Here is a 17906-nt window from a genome sequence, read left to right on the forward strand (position 1 = left end):
AGTACAACTACATCTGCTAACGTATTTAAATATCTTGGAATATGTTGATATTCAATGTAATCAAATTCACGTTCCAAGAGACGAACTCTCAAAAATAATCTTAATAATACTGGATTTCTAATGGCATAAACCTTGTTAAGTTGTAATACAACGAGTTCAGAATCTAACCTAACAATCAAACTCCGAGATGGATTCAAATAATAACTCAATCACTGCACTATACTCTGCAATGTTATTCGTCGTTTGACCGAGGCTTACCCCATGCATAGATACTAACTCATCAGAGGGTGAATAGATAACCCAAGCTGCGGAAGAAATGTTCTGTGTATTACGACAAGAACCATCAACAAAACCAATGTATGTTTGAAGAGACGTTGACATCTACAATATCAAGAGTAAAATCAAGATAAGCAGGAATAATGATAAAAGCACTCTCTAAACTAGGCACACTTTTCTAATCTAAAATACACTAGCTAGAAAGAAACTAATCTAACAAAAATCTCCACACCAAAATTTGAGCATAATATCTCTTCAGGAAAAGCCCATTTCTGGGTTTACCCAAAGAGATACTGTCAAAATCTACCAATTCATAGGCCCCTTTGTCCTGCTTTTGCTTAACAATATAAGGACCATGCCACATAAGTACAACTTTTCCAGCCCCTAGTTTATCGCTTGCTTGATCGTATAGTAAAACTAGGTCTCCTTCTGAAAAGTTACGAGGTGTAACATTTCGGTCGTACTGAGCTTTTATTCGTTTTGCATGAGTCTCGATTGCTAATGTAGCATTGCATCAATTCTCATCTAGCTGAGTGAAGTACAACAAATGTTTCTCCTCTTCGGAAGTGACTGGGAGTAATTCTATGGCTATTTCCAATGACGGAATTTCCCATTCAATTGGTAACACTGCTTCCAAATCGTAAACCAGTTGAAAATGAGTGAAACCAGTTGATGTTTTTACTGAGGTTCGATATGCCCAAAGTGCTGAAAATAACATGTTATGCCAATTCGACCTATGAATACCAATGATTCGTTGGATCATAGTGACTAGAACTTTATTGATAGCTTCAACTAGACCATTAGCCTATGGGTAATATGGAGTAGAACTATCGTGACGCAGGCCAAGTTGATCTGTTAGTTCAGTCATCATGATGTTTCAAAAATGACTTCCATGATCAGTAATAATAGCTTGAGGAACATCGAATCTAGCAATTATATGATTGAAAATGAAAGTTGCAGCAGTTTTGCCATTTGCCGAAAATGTAGGCATCACCTTGGCCCACTTAGTAAAATAATCTACCGCTAGGATGATATACACATGCCCCCTAGCTGAGTGAGGGTTACACGTAATAAAGTCGATACCCCACTTTGCGAAAGGACCAACAACAATTATAGGGTGGAGAGGAGCAGGTGGAGCATGCATCTTACGATAAAAAATTTGACAATTGTAGCATTTTCGGACTGCATAGATACAATCTTTGAATAAGGATGGCCAGAAATAACCAGCGTGCAATATCTTTTGGGCTATGGCATACCGAGACATATGACTGCCACATGCTCTAGAGTGAGAGTCATTCAGAACCTTTTCAGCTTCTTCATGAGTTAGACAACGTCGGAAAATGGAATCCGCCTCACGATGATAGAGTGTATCTCCAATAATATTGTATTGTTGGGATTGGAAACATATTTTCCGTCGCTGAGATTGTGAGATTCCAGGCTGAAAAGATTGGGTTTGGAGATTAACAATAATATCTCCATACCATGGATCAAGAGTACTGATAAGAAACAAGGATTCGACCGCAATGGGCTCTTCTGCCACAGTTTTAGTATCAGTACGCGGGAAATCACACATCAATTCCACAAAAACTGAAGATTTCTTTGCCTTAGATTTTTCAAATTCCAATTCAAATTCCTGCAAGATAACTATCCATTTGGAATAGTTACCCCCTAGCAATTGTTTGGTCAAGATATACATCATAGGGTTACAATAAAAAATTACTGTGGTTTTGCATAATAAGATGTAGTGACGAAATCTTTGGACAGCTTGAATAGCTGCCAAGGACAATTTCTCCACATGCGAATATTTAAGCTCAGTCGGATTCAGAGTTTGACTAAGATAGTAAATAACATGTTCACTTTTGAATTCATCTTCCTGAACTAAAACCATCCCAATGGTGGAATGAGAAGTGGCGAGGTACAGAAAGTAATCCTAGTTGTAATTGGGAGGATGCAATAACAGTGCATGGGTTAACATGTGTTTAAGTGCATCAAAATATTTGTCAACGATCTCATCCCAAAAGAATGGAGTATTCTATTTCAACAACCTGGTAAAACCTTTCGTTATCTCGACGTAGTTAGGAATGAAATGACATAAAAGGTTTGCTTTCCCTTGCAAATTTTGGAGTTGGCAAAGAGTCGAAGGAGGAGGTAATTTGACAATAGATTCAACCTTCGAGGGATCGACATGAATGCAAGATTTTGAAATGACAAATCCCAGTAAACGACTAGTTTCTATATAGAATACACATTTGTGTGGATTCAGCCTAATTCGATAATGCCTACATCTCATAAAGATCGCTCGTAAATGAGTGAGATGATTGGCTCTACGTAATGAATGGGCGGGTAAATCATCGAGATAATCCTACACAATGTGCTTGATGTCATGAAATGCGTAAGACATATCCCTTTGGAAAGTTTCTCTAGCGCTCTTCAATCCAAAAGGTAATTTGCAATAAGAAAATTTCCCCATGTACAAATGAAAGTCGTTTTAGGTTGATCAGAATGGAGTATGTTGATTTGATTATAACCGGAAAAACCATCCATAAAGGAGAACATTTCACTGTTGGCACAATCATCAATAATTTGATCGATATAGGGGGTTGGATAATTGTCTTTAGGACAAGCTCGATTAATATCCCTATAATCGATACATATTATTATCATTCCTTGCTTTTTGTTAACAGGAACAATATTTGATACCCAATCCGTTAAGGGAATTGGATAAATGAAACCTGCTCGAAGTAATTTCTCAACTTCAGCTTTAATAGCAGCAACTTTTCTCAGATGTATCTGACGCAAATTTTGCCGGACAGGTTTAGCATCCGAGTAAGTTTGAATTTCATGGAAAACAATTGATGGATCAATTTCTTGAATTTCTTCATATGACCAGGAAAACACGTCGCGGAATTCTTGAAATAGGGCTTTATAAGTTTGGATTTCATCGTCCGTACAGGAAGCACCTATATGAATGTTTTCAATAATTTCAGGTTTAACTGAAATGTCAATAGGAACCGTTCGAGAGATATTTCCCAAATTTAACTCAGAATCAGGATGTTGCAATGGATTCTATGGTTCTTTGACATAGTCAGTGGTAAAAATAGATGAAAAATCATTTTCAAAATGATCAAGCTCAGGTAAAAATGAAGATCGATGATGAAGATCTTCCCATGGTAAATCATGAACAAACAAAATTTCACGAATCTGCTCATCAGTATGAACAGGATCAAAATTATTTTTTGAAGCTGAGGTTGATATTGAAAGTGATTCCCCATGGACCACATTCATTGGATCAGTTTCAGTTGAACAAGAGTTAGAAAACAAATGTACAGCCTGATATGCAATTTCAAAGGGACTAAAAGGCATCATGTTACCAAATGAATCCACCCCAAAATCGAAAGGTACGATCCAAGGATCATCAAAAGCAATAGTGTTTGATGAAATAATATGAATAGTTGCAATAAAAAGCGATACGTTAGGAGGAGGGAAGGAAAAAGTTCCTAGTAAACCAGAATATTTAATCAAACCTCCCCCAACATCCTTGTAAGGGATAGTTGTTTTACCGACATGCTGAATACTATTTGAAGAAGATGGGTCAGATGAAAAATAAGTCAACTAGTCTATAATAATGATCTTTCCATTATGAGGAAACTTGATAAGCCGAAATACCGATGAATCAATAGCAGTCATAATGTAAGACCAATTGCGACCCAAGAGAATGTTGTAATCTAGAGGGGCATCAACCACTTCCACATCTAGATTTACAGTTTTTCCTTCGACCCCTATAGGTAAATCCTGTAGAATGCCAAAAGGATGGAACCCTCATCCATCAAAAGCCTTTAAAATCATTGGAGACTGATTGAGTGTAGGAGAACCAAGCGATCTCCAACACTGGATCGACATAATACACGTAGAATCTCCCTCATCAATCACAGTCCGAAAGAAAGTTCTATTTTTGACTAATACTGGAATCTGGAAAGCCATTTGATGAGGTAGGTGGGGTGTACTATTCTCTAAATCGAAGATTATTAGGTTTGAATCCTGAATATCAACAGCTCCTATAGCTGACAATAGTAATTTACACTATGCTAGGCATGATTGCAACACCTCCAAAGCCGACATTGTTGAAGGGGAAATAGCTAAGTCTTCAACAATGTTATAATTCTGAGCAGCTCTCGCATGTGGATTGAAAGCTGATTTCTGAAGTATACAAGCGGTTTGATTACGAATTCAGGGTTAGGTTTCTTGATCTGTAGTGGATCAGAACCAGGAGGAGTTGTAGTTGATGGGTTTGAATTAAAAGATTCTGCTTCTTTACCACCAAAATGATTTTTACTACCATAAACTTGCAATCGCATCGCAATCCTGACATGAGACATCATCATAATGGGTTCTTTTGAGGCATTTGAGGAAGAACCGATCATCTTACTATCTTGATTAGGAAAAGGATCCTTCAAGACAGCAGGCATTTGAGAACCTTTGATGATTTTCGAAACCTTTGCTCGATGTGGGCAGTCTCTTGTAAAATCCTCCAGTCACAAATGAGACAAGGATAGCGAGGTTTACGTTTCTCGTCAGTAGATTCATTTTTATCAGTTTTCTCTTTTGAGTTTTGTTTATTTTTCTTCTTCCCTTCTTTTTACCACCGGATTTTGATTTGGCCATAGATGATTCTATGACATGGATATCGGCAGGAATTTCAGCGGAAGAGTCTCCTGTCGGGAAATTTGGTAAAGTTATAATAGGAGAAGAATTATTTGAAGATTTCTTCTGGATTTTGGTACTAACTAAACCAATCATACCATCAGCGACATGAGACCCTGAAGGAGCTGCAGTTATTTGATTGTGTTTTAGAAGGTTAGGGATTTTTTCATGTAAAGTACTTGACTGTGTATAGATGAGGTCAAGGTACTGAGCCTGAGCAATTACTTGCTCTTCAGTAACAACTCCTGCCTTAGCTACATCTTCAGTGATTTTAGGTAATAATGATTTTACGAACCATTCTGCTAAAATCTGATCCGAAATAAAAACTTTCACTAAACGCCTTCTACGTCGCCATTCATGAATATGATAAAAAATATATTTGGATGTGGATTGTTTTAATGAAGTTAATAATTCCATGCTATTTTCGTATCTAACAGGCAACTGAAAATGAGTAAAGAAAGAAGTGGTTAACTGACTAAAATTATAAAAAGAGCCTCATGGTAACTCAATGTACCATTTGGCAGCAAGACCAATCAGAGTGCGTTGAAAAATATGTAAGCGAATTGAATCATCAATAATGGAATTAGATGCACACCAAAGGTGATAAGTCATCACATGATTTGACGGATCTTATCCTAACTTACCCTTAAACTTAGGGATATCACTGGGCAACTTATTTTGCATTGGCGGCCAATATGGAAGATAGTAAATTGGATCGTTCATAAGGTGTGACAAATCAGGTAAATCCAGTGTTGCAATAAAAGGTAACTGATGGTTAGGGTCTCGAAAACCTTGGGTAACAAGACCAGCCCCAGGAGGAGGATATCCAGGATAACCTAGAATTTGATTTTTATTAGGAATATTATAACCTCCTAGAAAACCAGTATTAACTGGACCAAACTTGGGTTGTTGAGGTTGATGATAAGTATATTCAGGGTACGTTTAATACTGATAAATTAGGTTTGGTACAGTAGGACCGAATAGGTACCATCCCTGGTACAATTGATAAGTAAATTGTGGTTGACTTGTGACAATCGTACTTGGACCAGCTTGTCTTGTAGGCATCTGGACCGAAGTTTGAACTGTGGGTCCTGACTGTGGTAAAGAGGCCTGAGGACTTTGCACTAATGCAGGAACAGTAGAAATCAGAGCTACTGATACTCCAGAAAAAGGTGTGGTAGGTTGAACAAAAGTCGCAGTAGTTGCAGTAGCAGTTTGAGGTGGAGTTCGAGGTGAAATAGGCCCAGGCCGCTGAACTATACTAGATGCAGAGGTTTGAACAGTAGGCTAGACAGGTTGCTGGGTTGGACCAGAAACCAAAGGTTGTCTAGGTTGACTTGATAAATTCACATTAGGTTGCATAGTCTGTTGAGATGAATCCCACACCATATTCATTCCTGGGTATGGACCCATAAAAGGTCGTGCATATTGAGGACCATAATCGGGTTGAGCATAGGGCTGATAATTGAGAGGTACATTTCCAGCTCCTTGTGCAAATGGTTGACCAAAAGGTGGTTGGAAACCTTGAGTTGGGTACTGACCTTGAGGTTGATAGCTTTGAGGCACATACTGAAACTGGGGTTGACCTTAAGGTATATATTGATACTGGGGTTAACCTTGAGGTATGTACTGAGTCTGGGGTTGACCTTGAGGTATGTACTGTCGTGACGGTATGTACTGTCCTTGAGGTTGCCCCCCAAGTGGTAACTGAATACCTTGAGGTTGCCCCCTAGGAGATAATTGAATACCTTGAGATTTTCCCCCAGGCAGTAATTGACTACCTTGAGGTTGCCCTCCAGGCGGTAACTGACTACCTTGGGGTTGCTCCCCAGGTGATAACTGACTACCTTGAGGTTGTGGATTTGGAATAGCACCATACATCATAAGAATTTCTTCTACACTCAACGCTTGAGTTCTGTTATTACCAGTTGATATCTCATGTTCAATTGATTGAGGAGATGCTCCTGAAAAGGTACCAGTGAGTGACCGGTAACCCGAAGGAACAGAAGGACTACCATATATAAATGTTTTCGGTGTTTGAGAAAACATAGATGACCATTTCAACATATTCAAAGGAGGATAATAACCTCTGGGAGTAGGATGAAAAGGAATTCGAGGTGGTGAAAAACTAAGACCCGGGTTTTCTAAAAAAATTGTCAATGATACGTACCAAGCGTCACTCCTAAAAGGACTATAGAAAATTGATTCACGCTCCCTAAGTTCTAAAGTTGGTTGAATTTTAGGAAGAGTTATATCTTCGTCCATACTGACAAGTTATTCAATAGAAATGAGTCCAGAAGGAAGATTTTGGGTAATGATATTTCCTACCCAAGGTGAACCAGGACCACTACAAGTTGGAGAAACAAATCCTGAAGATGGAGTAGTAGCAGGTTTAGTTTCAGGCTCAGAAATTTTAAGTTCTTTAGCTAATTCACTGGTAGGCGAAATACTACCAGTAACTTTGGAAAATGAAATTGGTTCAGAAATATACTCTGTTGCTTGAACTTGATAATTAGGATGAACAACTAAAGACGACTCTCTAGCTTCCGGTGACCCAACTCTACTATCACTAGGTGATACAAGAGCTTGTATCCCTTCAAGCTGGCTTGGTATATACTCGGGAGGTTTCCCCCGAAGTCTACGGGATTGTCTCGGTAATTCAGCCACGATTAGATATTTAATTACTCACACGCAAACAAAGAAAATCTCAATAAAACCATCTAAAGTCTCTAAATAACCAAAAAATTGAATCACATGCCTAAAAAGAAAATCCAAGAGTTCAAACCACACACAAACAGTAACTTCTTGTACTAAAAACACTAGTTGGTGATGAAATCCAACGTCATAGAATTTAATATAGAAAGGGCGGTTGGAATAGTTACCTCGACAACCTGCTTAATGAAACAGACTGGCACACATTTCTTCACAAAACCATCTCGAGTGAAGAGAACCCACTAGAGAGTCCAAGTGAGTCTAGTCGATGTCTGTTCTAGGTACAGTGAGACCCATCCTTCAACGTCACCTTAGGAAATAATCTTAAGTTTATGGACACTAAGGTTACCAACAACAACAAATACAACTGGGGGAACAGTCTACGATTTGATCTACGTGTAAGGGTAGAGTAACAAAGATCAATCCCCTTGAAGGCTCCTCGACACGATCAATCTGAGGTTTACCAACAAGTGACCCCAAGCTCCTCGACAATGGTTAATCCAATGTTTACCATTTATAATACGCGCAAATATTCTATCTTTCCCAGTGAAACAGACTTGATTGTCTCAAAGGTTTAGACATGATATCATGATTGACTCCTTTAAGAGAAGCTTCCTAGATTATATCAATTACAATTGGATTTATTTCCTAATGCAAGATATAGCTACATGTTTGTTTTAACTATCTTGGAGAGTTAATTACTCCCTACTCCAAGATACTAGCCTAAGCTATATTGGTGATAAGAGCCCTATAAATAAAAAGATTGCCAGATCAATTTTAATTAAGCTTTAATTTTATGGGTTGTTCTTTAAGTCAATAGGTATGGAAATGAAACTTTGATGGTGTGAAGACTCGACTCCAAAAACACTAAAAAAGGCACCTAAAATGATAAACAATCTGTTTTTCTTTCAATGAATTTCTAGCTAAAAGAAAGAGTTCAAGAATGTAGTTCTTTGAGAAACAAATATTTCTTTCAACATGTAAATTAAAAGAAAATCTTTTTGTCTTTTTCAATAAGAACTCGAAACGAGACTACTAATTATGCTCACAATAAATCCTTTTCCTTTTTCAACACTCAAAACTACAAAAACCAATTTCTTTCAAAAGAGATTCTACAATTTCTAGAAAACACTCAAAACTACAAAAACGAATCTTGAGATATAAAAACTTCTAAAAAGCTAATTATAAAAGCTTCAATTCTTTTTGAGGACGTTTTACTTAGTTATTATGTAAAATAAGGATTAATTCATTCAGAATAAAAAATCAATCAAAAAACATACAAATATGTTTTCTTTTATAAAATGAAATTCAAAACTTATAACCAAGTTCGTTCAAAGATTTGCAAGAGGAAAGTAAATCTATTTCTCACAAAGGATAGATTTCACAAACTAGACAGACTCATCATGAAGACAAAAAGACACCAAGGTAATCTAAGGTTTCTCAAGATTCTGATATTTGAGTCACTACATAGACCAAGTGAAAACCACTCTAGGCATGCAAAACTTCTAGAAAATCATCTAAAATAAAAATACCAATGGAACTCACTCATAAGAGATTTTTGACAGAACACATGCAGATCTTGGTATACACTAAAAGCTGTAAATGAAACCTAAACTTAACAGGAAGAAAACATTTTAAGTTTTTCAAAAAATTTCACAGGGTCAACAGGCTTCCAAAAGAACCAGATTCGGTACCGCTCTATGTACTAAAGGAAAAGTGCGGGGATGCCCACACTATCTGTAAAAAGAAAGTGCGGTCCTCTGAAAACTTTGAAAAAAAAAACAAAAAATAATCCAGATCCTAAAAACTACCCAATCCCACACACATCAAGAAAAAACCAAAAGCAAGAACAAGTTTCTCAAGTCAAAGACAAAGGAAAACCAAAAACCAAATTCAGTTCCCCAGTGAAGTCGCCAATTTGTTGGCTAGATAAATCAATGTTGCAGACAAGGCTAATCTCCCTAGTATCAAAATATGTCTAGCAACAAGCAGACAAGCAAATCTATCTTTCCCTAAGCATATTGTGATTCATTAATAACAACTATAGAGGTTTTTAGACCCTACCTTAAGTCCAACGCTAGTTTGTAGCAGTCATCCTTCAACCATCCGAAAGAGTTTCCTTTTTAGAACCTACAAACACAAACAAGCAAACATCAAATAACACCTGCATAGCTAATATCATAAATCATGTTCATTATGATGATCAAGTAATCCATAAAATAAACCATAAAACATAGCTTTTTGAGAAAAGCAAACTTATTTGTATTAACTTTGAAGTACAAGAACCTTACAACCTTTGGTGCCTCGATGTTGAACAAGCTCTTCCCAGGGTCCGAAACAGAAATCTCCTTTACTTTGACAAGCCTTACACTCTTCCAAATGAGATCAAAGAGGTATGTAATATCTCCTCATAAAAGCTCAATTAGGAAGACTAAGTTCCAACAGCATTTCACCTCAAAAATGTTCAGCTTTCAACCTCTCCAGTAACTAGCCCAATGCTTCCTTTTATAGTGCAAAGGAAGGAGGCTACAAGTCCACCTATGAAGGGGTAGAGTCCTCCTTCAAAGGAATAACCTCCTCATATCAAGGGGTTAGCTCCTTAAGGTATGGGATGCATGAACCTTAAGGGAGCGAACTTGCAACCTCAAGATTCCTTCTAGAGGCTTCTAGAAATGACTTAAAGTGAGTTTTTAAGAATATACTTGTGCCCTTTTGACTTTTACAGGGGTCCACACCCATAACACAGAGACAGTGTGGTTAGGTGTGCAGGGGACATGACCTTTAGGTGCGGGACCGTAGGTAATGCTAAGAGAAAGTGCGAAACTAGAGTTTTATAGACTTTTGAGGGCTTTCTCTTATTTTCAAGGCTTGATAAACTGAGGCTTAAGACTTGCAAAGGAGGAAAGTATGAGTGGTAATGGACTCATATAGATTGCAGAATTTCAAGGTGACAATTTTTGTGCAACAGATTTTCGGAAGGGCTCCCAAGAAACAATCTTCCAAACCCTCTACAGAAACACATTAGGGGAAAGAAAAAAAAGGATGGATGGGACAAGCACAAGCATGTATTGCAAGCACACACACGAAAAAAACAATCGTTACCTCAAGGCAAGCAACCAACAATGTTCCCACCAAACACCAAATCTACTCCCCTAGAGACACACCACACAGTCCCACATTGCTATCAAAACCCAACCAACCTGAACCAAAAAAGAAAACCCCTGCTATTAATGATCCTACAGCAGGTTCACCTACGGTAACCTTGTTATGACTTCTCCTTCCTTTAAATGATAACGTTCAATGAACTTCTCATGATGTCGACGTTGGTGAACCACCATCATCGACACAATCTAAATAGTTCTCCGGATCATTCAATTAGTAGGAGCAATGGGCGGTGTGTACAAAGGGCAAGGATGTAGCCAACATGAGTTGATGACACGCGCTTACTAGGAATTCCTCATTGAAGACCAATAATTGCAATGGTCTATCCCCATCATGATGCAATTTGAGAAGACTTCCTGATCCTCTCGAACCACGAATAAAAACTTGTTGGCTGCATCAGTTGAGCGTGTGTGCAACCTAGAACATCTAAGGGCATGACAAACTTGTTATTGCCTCAAACTTCCATGGCCTAAATGGCCATAGTCCCTCTAAGAAGATGGCTGCAAAAGGGAACCTCTGCGTAGCTAGTTAGTAGGTTGAGGTCTTGTTTGTTATCAAAATTAACCAGACAAATCGTTCCACCAACTAAGAACGACCATGCACCACCACCCATAGAATCAAGAAAGAGCTCTCAATCTGTCAATCCTTACTATGTCTGGACCTGGTACGCTTCCCCGTGTTGAGTCAAATTAAGCCGTGGGATCCACTCCTAGTGGTGCCCTTCCATCAATTCCTTTAAGTTTCAGCCTTGCACCCATACTCCCCCCGGAACCCAAACACTCTGATTTCTTAGAAGGTGCTAGCAGAGTCCTTAGAGCAACATCTTTTGATCCCTGGTTGGCATTGTTTATCGTTGAGACTAGGACAATATCTGATCGTCTTCAAGCCCCCAACTTTCATTCTTCATTAATGAAAACATCCTTGGAAAATGCTTTTTCAGTGGTCCATCTTTCATAAATCCAAGAATTTCACCTATAATAATAAAATACGAATGCCTCCGACAGTCCCTATTAATCATTACTCCGGTCCTGAAGGCCAACACAATAGGACCAGACTCCTATCACGTTATTCCATGCTAATGTATTCAGAGCATAAGCTTGCTTTGAGCACTCTAATTTTTTCAAAGTAACACCACCAAAGCCATGACCCAGCCAATTAAGGCTAGGAGCATGCGGCTGACAAAAGGGATGAAAGCGCAGGTGCACACCGAGTAGGCGGACCGACCTTTACAACCCAAGATCCAACTACGAGATTTTTAACTGCAACAACTTAAATATATGATATTGGAGTCGGAATTACCGCAGTTGCTGGCACCAAACTTTCCCTCCAATGGATCCTCGTTAAGGGATTTAGATTGTACTCATTCCAATTACTAGACTCGATGAGCCCAGTATTGTTATTTATTGTCAGTACCTCCCCATGTCAGGATTGGGTAATTTGTGCACCTACTACCTTCCTTGGATGTGGTAGCCATTTCTCAGGCTCCCTCTCTAGAATCGAACGCTAATTCTCCATCACCCGTCACCACCACGGTAGCCTCTATCCTACCATTGAAAGTTGATAGGGCAGAAATTTGAATGAAGCATCACCAGCATAAGGGTTGCGTGATCCGTCGAGTTATCATGATTCACCAGAGAAGTGGGCAAGCCAGCGCCGACATTTTATCTAAAAAATGCATCCTTTCCAAAGAGTTGGGACTTGGTGCATGTATTAGCTCTAGACTTAATATGATTATCTGAGTAGTATGGTACCATGAAAAAAACTATAACTGATTTAATGAGCCATCCGCAGTTTCACAATATGAATTAGTTCATACTTAGACATGCATGTCTTAATCTTTGAGACAAGCATATGACTACTGGCGGGATCAACCAGGTAGCACCCTCCCACTTCAAAGGGCATTTCGGGTGCTCTCTTAGCAAGAGCCAACCTAAACACTCATCAAATCAAAGAGAGATCAAAATATCATGTAAAACTTTTATGCCTTGCACCTCTTGCATCCCAAGAATGAAGCACACACAACATGCCAAGGACATGGCGAAAAAATGGGTAGACCTGCCGAACCACAATGCACCAAGGCCACTTCAGAGTTTGCAACCACGCCGCAACCAACAAGAAAACGAGTGGTCACTCACCCACCCCCTAGAAATGCCTCCAAAAGCCTCCACGCCCCACACTAAGGCCACCTAGGAGTCCACCTCGACAACAGTAATGGTGGACCTCGATCTCCTGATTACTTGTGGTAGCCTCGATGTAAAGGAAATAAATGGAGAACGACCAACCACACAACCACTATATTATAAATGAGCCCCAACCCTCCCTGCCCCACATTGAGGCCACCTAGGAATCCACCCGGACAACAACAACGATGGACATCAATCTCCCAATTGCCTATGGCAGCTAAGATGTGAAGGAAAAGGAAGGAAATAAAAAGAGGATGACCAACCACAAATCCTATCATAGAGAGGACATAAAAACCTCTCGGCCCCGCACATATGCCACCTAGGAGTCCGCCCAGACAGCAGCAACAGTGGACCTTGATCAGATGATCGCCTATGGCCACCTCGACACAAAGGCAAGGGAAGGAAATAATACAAGACAAATCGAGCCCGAAAACGCCCCTAGAAATTCCCTTGAATCCTCCCCTCCCCACGCACCCTATGTACAGGTAACCTAGGAGATTTCCCACAACTTTACCAACTAGACAATGAATAATTTTCACCTACGGCATCCTCCACGCAAATGAGAGAGGTCGAATCATTCCACCTCAAAATCCTTCTTCCAGATAGCCCCCACCATCGATGTAGCAAGCCTCCTCCCCATTGGACCATGAGTGCATACACAATTGAAACAATAAATGCCCATAAACATCGTGACTTAACATTCCCAACCGCAAAAGCCTACCATGCATGCGAGATGAAAGGAAAAATCTGACCACTCGATCAAACATATGGGCCAACACATCTATAAAAACCTGAAAGCCAACACAACCACAGACAATGTGCACTTTGAAGAAAATGCCAACACTTAACTTTACAATAAGGAGAAGAGCGCCTCACATCACCCAACGGAAAAAGAAAGCAAGAGGGAGGGTAGGTGGCTTACAACGAAAACCCTTCCACGTTCCTCTTAAATGTATGCATATCAACCGACAATGCCAACACAGAAAGAGTACAAGCACAAGAAACTAGCACCATAAATAACCGAACAATGAAGAGGCTAGCCGTCACAGGGAGCCACACCACAACAACCCGTACAACTCTGAGAACTTAGAGCAAAAGGGGAATTGTTCACATATGCCTCCCGAGACAAGCATGGTGAACATTACCGCTCATGTGCTACCAAGTGGGTATGGAGAGAAGATGAAAATCAGCCACCCTTCAAATGAACCAAGGCCATTCTTGAGGCAAACCTGAAAAACCAACTCAATTACCAACCCACCTTTAACACAAAAAGCAAAACCCTCCCCACCAAATAGGGCGGAGGTGAAAAATATAACAAGGAGCCAATTTCAATGGAGCCACACATGACTCCCTCGCCTAATCAAAATTTTCTATTCGCAACATCCGAGGGGCACAATAGTGAAATAGGCACAACGGAGTTTTGGGGTTTCCATCTGGGACCACAACAACGAAGGCTCAAAGGAGCGCTGAGCAAACATTAACATTTTTATCGTTCATATGGTCAAGAGGGACGGGCACGAGCATGGCCAACATTACTGCTCATGTGCTATTGAGTGGGGATGAAGAGAAGATGAAAATCAGCCACCCTACAAATGACCCAAGGCCATTGTTCAGGAAAACCTGACAAAACAACTCAATTATCAACCCACCTTTCACATGGAAAGAAAACCTATCAATTGTATCATTTGGATGGGAATGATGGACAAGTATGAGCCAGGGAGCCACACCACAACAACCCATACAACTCCAATAACATAGAGAGCATAAGGGGAATTGTTCAGATATGCCTCCTATGACGAGCATGACCAACATTACCGCTCATGTGCTACCGAGTGGGGATGGAGAGAAGATGAAAATCGGCCACCCTATAAACAACCCAAGGCCATCATTCAGGCAAACCCAAAAAAACAACTCAATTACCAACCCACCTTTCACACAAAAATAAAACTTGTCACTTGTAGAATTTGGATGGCCACAAGACGACCAGGATGAGCCAGGGAGCCACACCACAACAACCCATACAACTCCAAGAACTTAGAGAGTAGAAAGGGAATTGTTCACATATGCCTCCCAAGATGAGCATGGCCAACATTATTGCTCATGTGCTACTAAGTGGGGATGGAGAGACGATCAAAATTGGCCACCCTACAAACAACCCAAGGCCATCGTTCGGGCAAACCCAAAAAAAAAACTCAATTACAAACCCACCTTTCACAGAAAAAGAAAACCTATCACTTGTATCATTTGGATGGGCATGAGGGGACCAAGACGAGCCAAGGATCCACACCACAACAACCCATACAACTCCAAGAACTTAGAGAGAAGAAAGGGAATTGTTCACATATGCCTCTGGGGACGAGCATGGCCAAAATTACCGCTCATGTGCTACCAAGTGGGGATTGAGAGAAGATGAAAATTGGCCACCCTACAAATGATCCAAGGCCATCGTTCAGGTGAGCCCGAAGAAAAAACTCAATTACCAACCCACCTTTCACACGGAAAGAAAAACTGTCACTTGTATCATTTGGATGGGCACGAGGGACCAAGACGAGCCTGAGATCCACACCACAATAACCCATACAACTCCAATAACTTGGAGAGAAGAAGGGGAATTGTTCACATATGCCTCCCGGGGTGAGCATGGCCAACATTACTTCTCATGTGCTACCGAGTGGGGATGGAGAGAAGATGAAAATCGGCCACCCTACAAATAACCCAAGGACGTCTCTTCAGGCAAACCTGAAAAAACAACTCAATTACCAACCCACCTTTCGCATGAAAATAAAACCCATCACTTGTATCATTTGGATGGCTATGAGGGACCAGGATGAGCCAGGGAGCCACACCACAACATCCCATACAACTCCAAGTACTTGGAGAGCAGAAGGGGAATTGTTCACATATGCCTCTCGGGATGAGCATGGTCAAAATTACAACTCATGTGCTACCAAGTGGGGATGGAGAGAAGATGAAAATTGGCCACCCTACAAATGACCCAAGGCCATCGTTCAGGCAGGCCCAAAGAAAAAACTCAATTACCAACCCACCTTTCACATGGAAAGAAAACCTATCACTTTTATCATTTGGATGGGCATGAGGGGACTAGGATGAGCCACGAAGCCACACCACAACAACCCATACAACTCCAAGAACTTAGAGAGAAGAAGGGAAATTGTTCACATATGCCTCCCGAGATGAGCATGGCCAAAATTACTGCCCATGTGCTACCAAGTGGGGATGGAGAGAAGATGAAAATTGGCCACCCTACAAATGACCCAAGGCCATCATTCAGGCAAGCTCGAAGAAAAAGCTCAATTACCAACCCACCTTTCACATGGAAAGAAAACCTATCACTTGTATCATTTGGATGGGCACGAGAGACCAAGACAAGCCTAGGAGCCACACCACAATAACCCATACAACTCCAAGAACTTAGAGAGAAGGGGAATTGTTCACATATGCCTCCCAGGGCAAGCATGGCCAACATTACCGCTCATGTGCTACCGAGTGGGGATGGAGAGAAAATGAAAATCGGTCACCCTACAAATGACCCAAAGACATCTCTTCAAGAAAACCCAAAAAAATAACTCAATTACCAACCCACCTTTCGCACAAAAATAAAACCTATCACTTGTATCATTTGGATGGGCATGAGGGACCAGGACGAGCCAGGGAGCCACACCACAATAGCCCATACAACTCCAAGAACTTGGAGAGCAGAAGGGGAATTTTTCACATATGCCTCCTGGGACGAGTATGGCCAACATTACCACTCATGTGCTAATGAGTGGGTACGGAGAGAAGATGAAAATTGGTCACCCTACAAATGACCCAAGGCCATCCTTCAGGAAAACTTAAAAAAAAAAACTCAATTACCAACCCACCTTTCACACGAAAGGAAAACCTATCACTTGTATCATTTGGATGGGCATGAGGGACCAGGACGAGCCAGGGAGCCACACCACAACAACCCATCCAACTCCAAGAACTTGGAGAGTAGAAGGGGAATTTTTCACATATGCCTCTTAGGACGAGCATGGCCAACATTATTGCTCATGTTCTACCGAGTGGGGATGGAGAGAAGATGAAAATCGGCTACCCTAAAAGTGACCCAAGGCCATTCTTCAGGAAAACCCAAAAAAACAACTCAATTACCAACCCACCTTTCACATGAAAAGAAAACCTATCACTTATATCATTTGGATGGGCACGCGTGGACCAGGATGAGCCAGGGAGGTACACCACAACAACTCATACAACTCCAAGAACTTAGAGAGCAGAAGGGGAATTGTTCACATATGCCTCCCAGGATGAGCATGGCCAACATTACTGCTCATGTGCTACCAAGTGGGGATGGAGAGAAGATGAAAATCGGCCACCCTAAAAATGACCCAAGGCCATTGTTCAGGCAAGCCCGAAAAAACAACTCAATTTCCAACCCACCTTTCACACGGAAAGCAAACTTGTCACTTGTATCATTTGGATGGGCATGAGGGACTAAGATGAGCCGGAGAGCCACACCACAACAGCCCATACAACTCCAAGAACTTGGAGAGAAGAAGGGGAATTGTTCACATATGCCTCTTAGGATGAGCACGGCTAACATTACCACTCCTATGCTACTGAGTGGGGATGTAGATAAGATGAAAATCGACCACCCTGCAAATCATCCAAGGCCATTCTTCAAGTAAACCTGAAAGAACAACTCAATTACCAACCGACCTTTCACATGAAAAGAAAATATATCACTTGTATCATTTGGATGGGCACGAGGGACCAAGATGAGCCCGAGAGCCACACCACAATAGCCCATACAACTCCAAGAACTTGGAGAGTAGAAGGGGAATTGTTCACATATGCCTCCTAGTACAA

General features: G+C 40.6%; 1 pseudogene; it reads right to left on the minus strand.

Annotated features, from left to right (window-relative positions):
• Nucleotides 1-10917: 10917 nt before the first annotated feature.
• LOC149168380 (18S ribosomal RNA) lies at nt 10918-12729 on the minus strand (annotated as a pseudogene).
• Between the last annotated feature and the right edge of the window lie 5177 nt (nt 12730-17906).

This window comes from Pinus tabuliformis, chromosome 4_2 (assembly GCF_031772625.1).
Source record: "Pinus tabuliformis cultivar Carrire ecotype Pingquan chromosome 4_2, CPIR1, whole genome shotgun sequence".
Lineage (NCBI taxonomy): Eukaryota > Viridiplantae > Streptophyta > Pinopsida > Pinales > Pinaceae > Pinus > Pinus tabuliformis.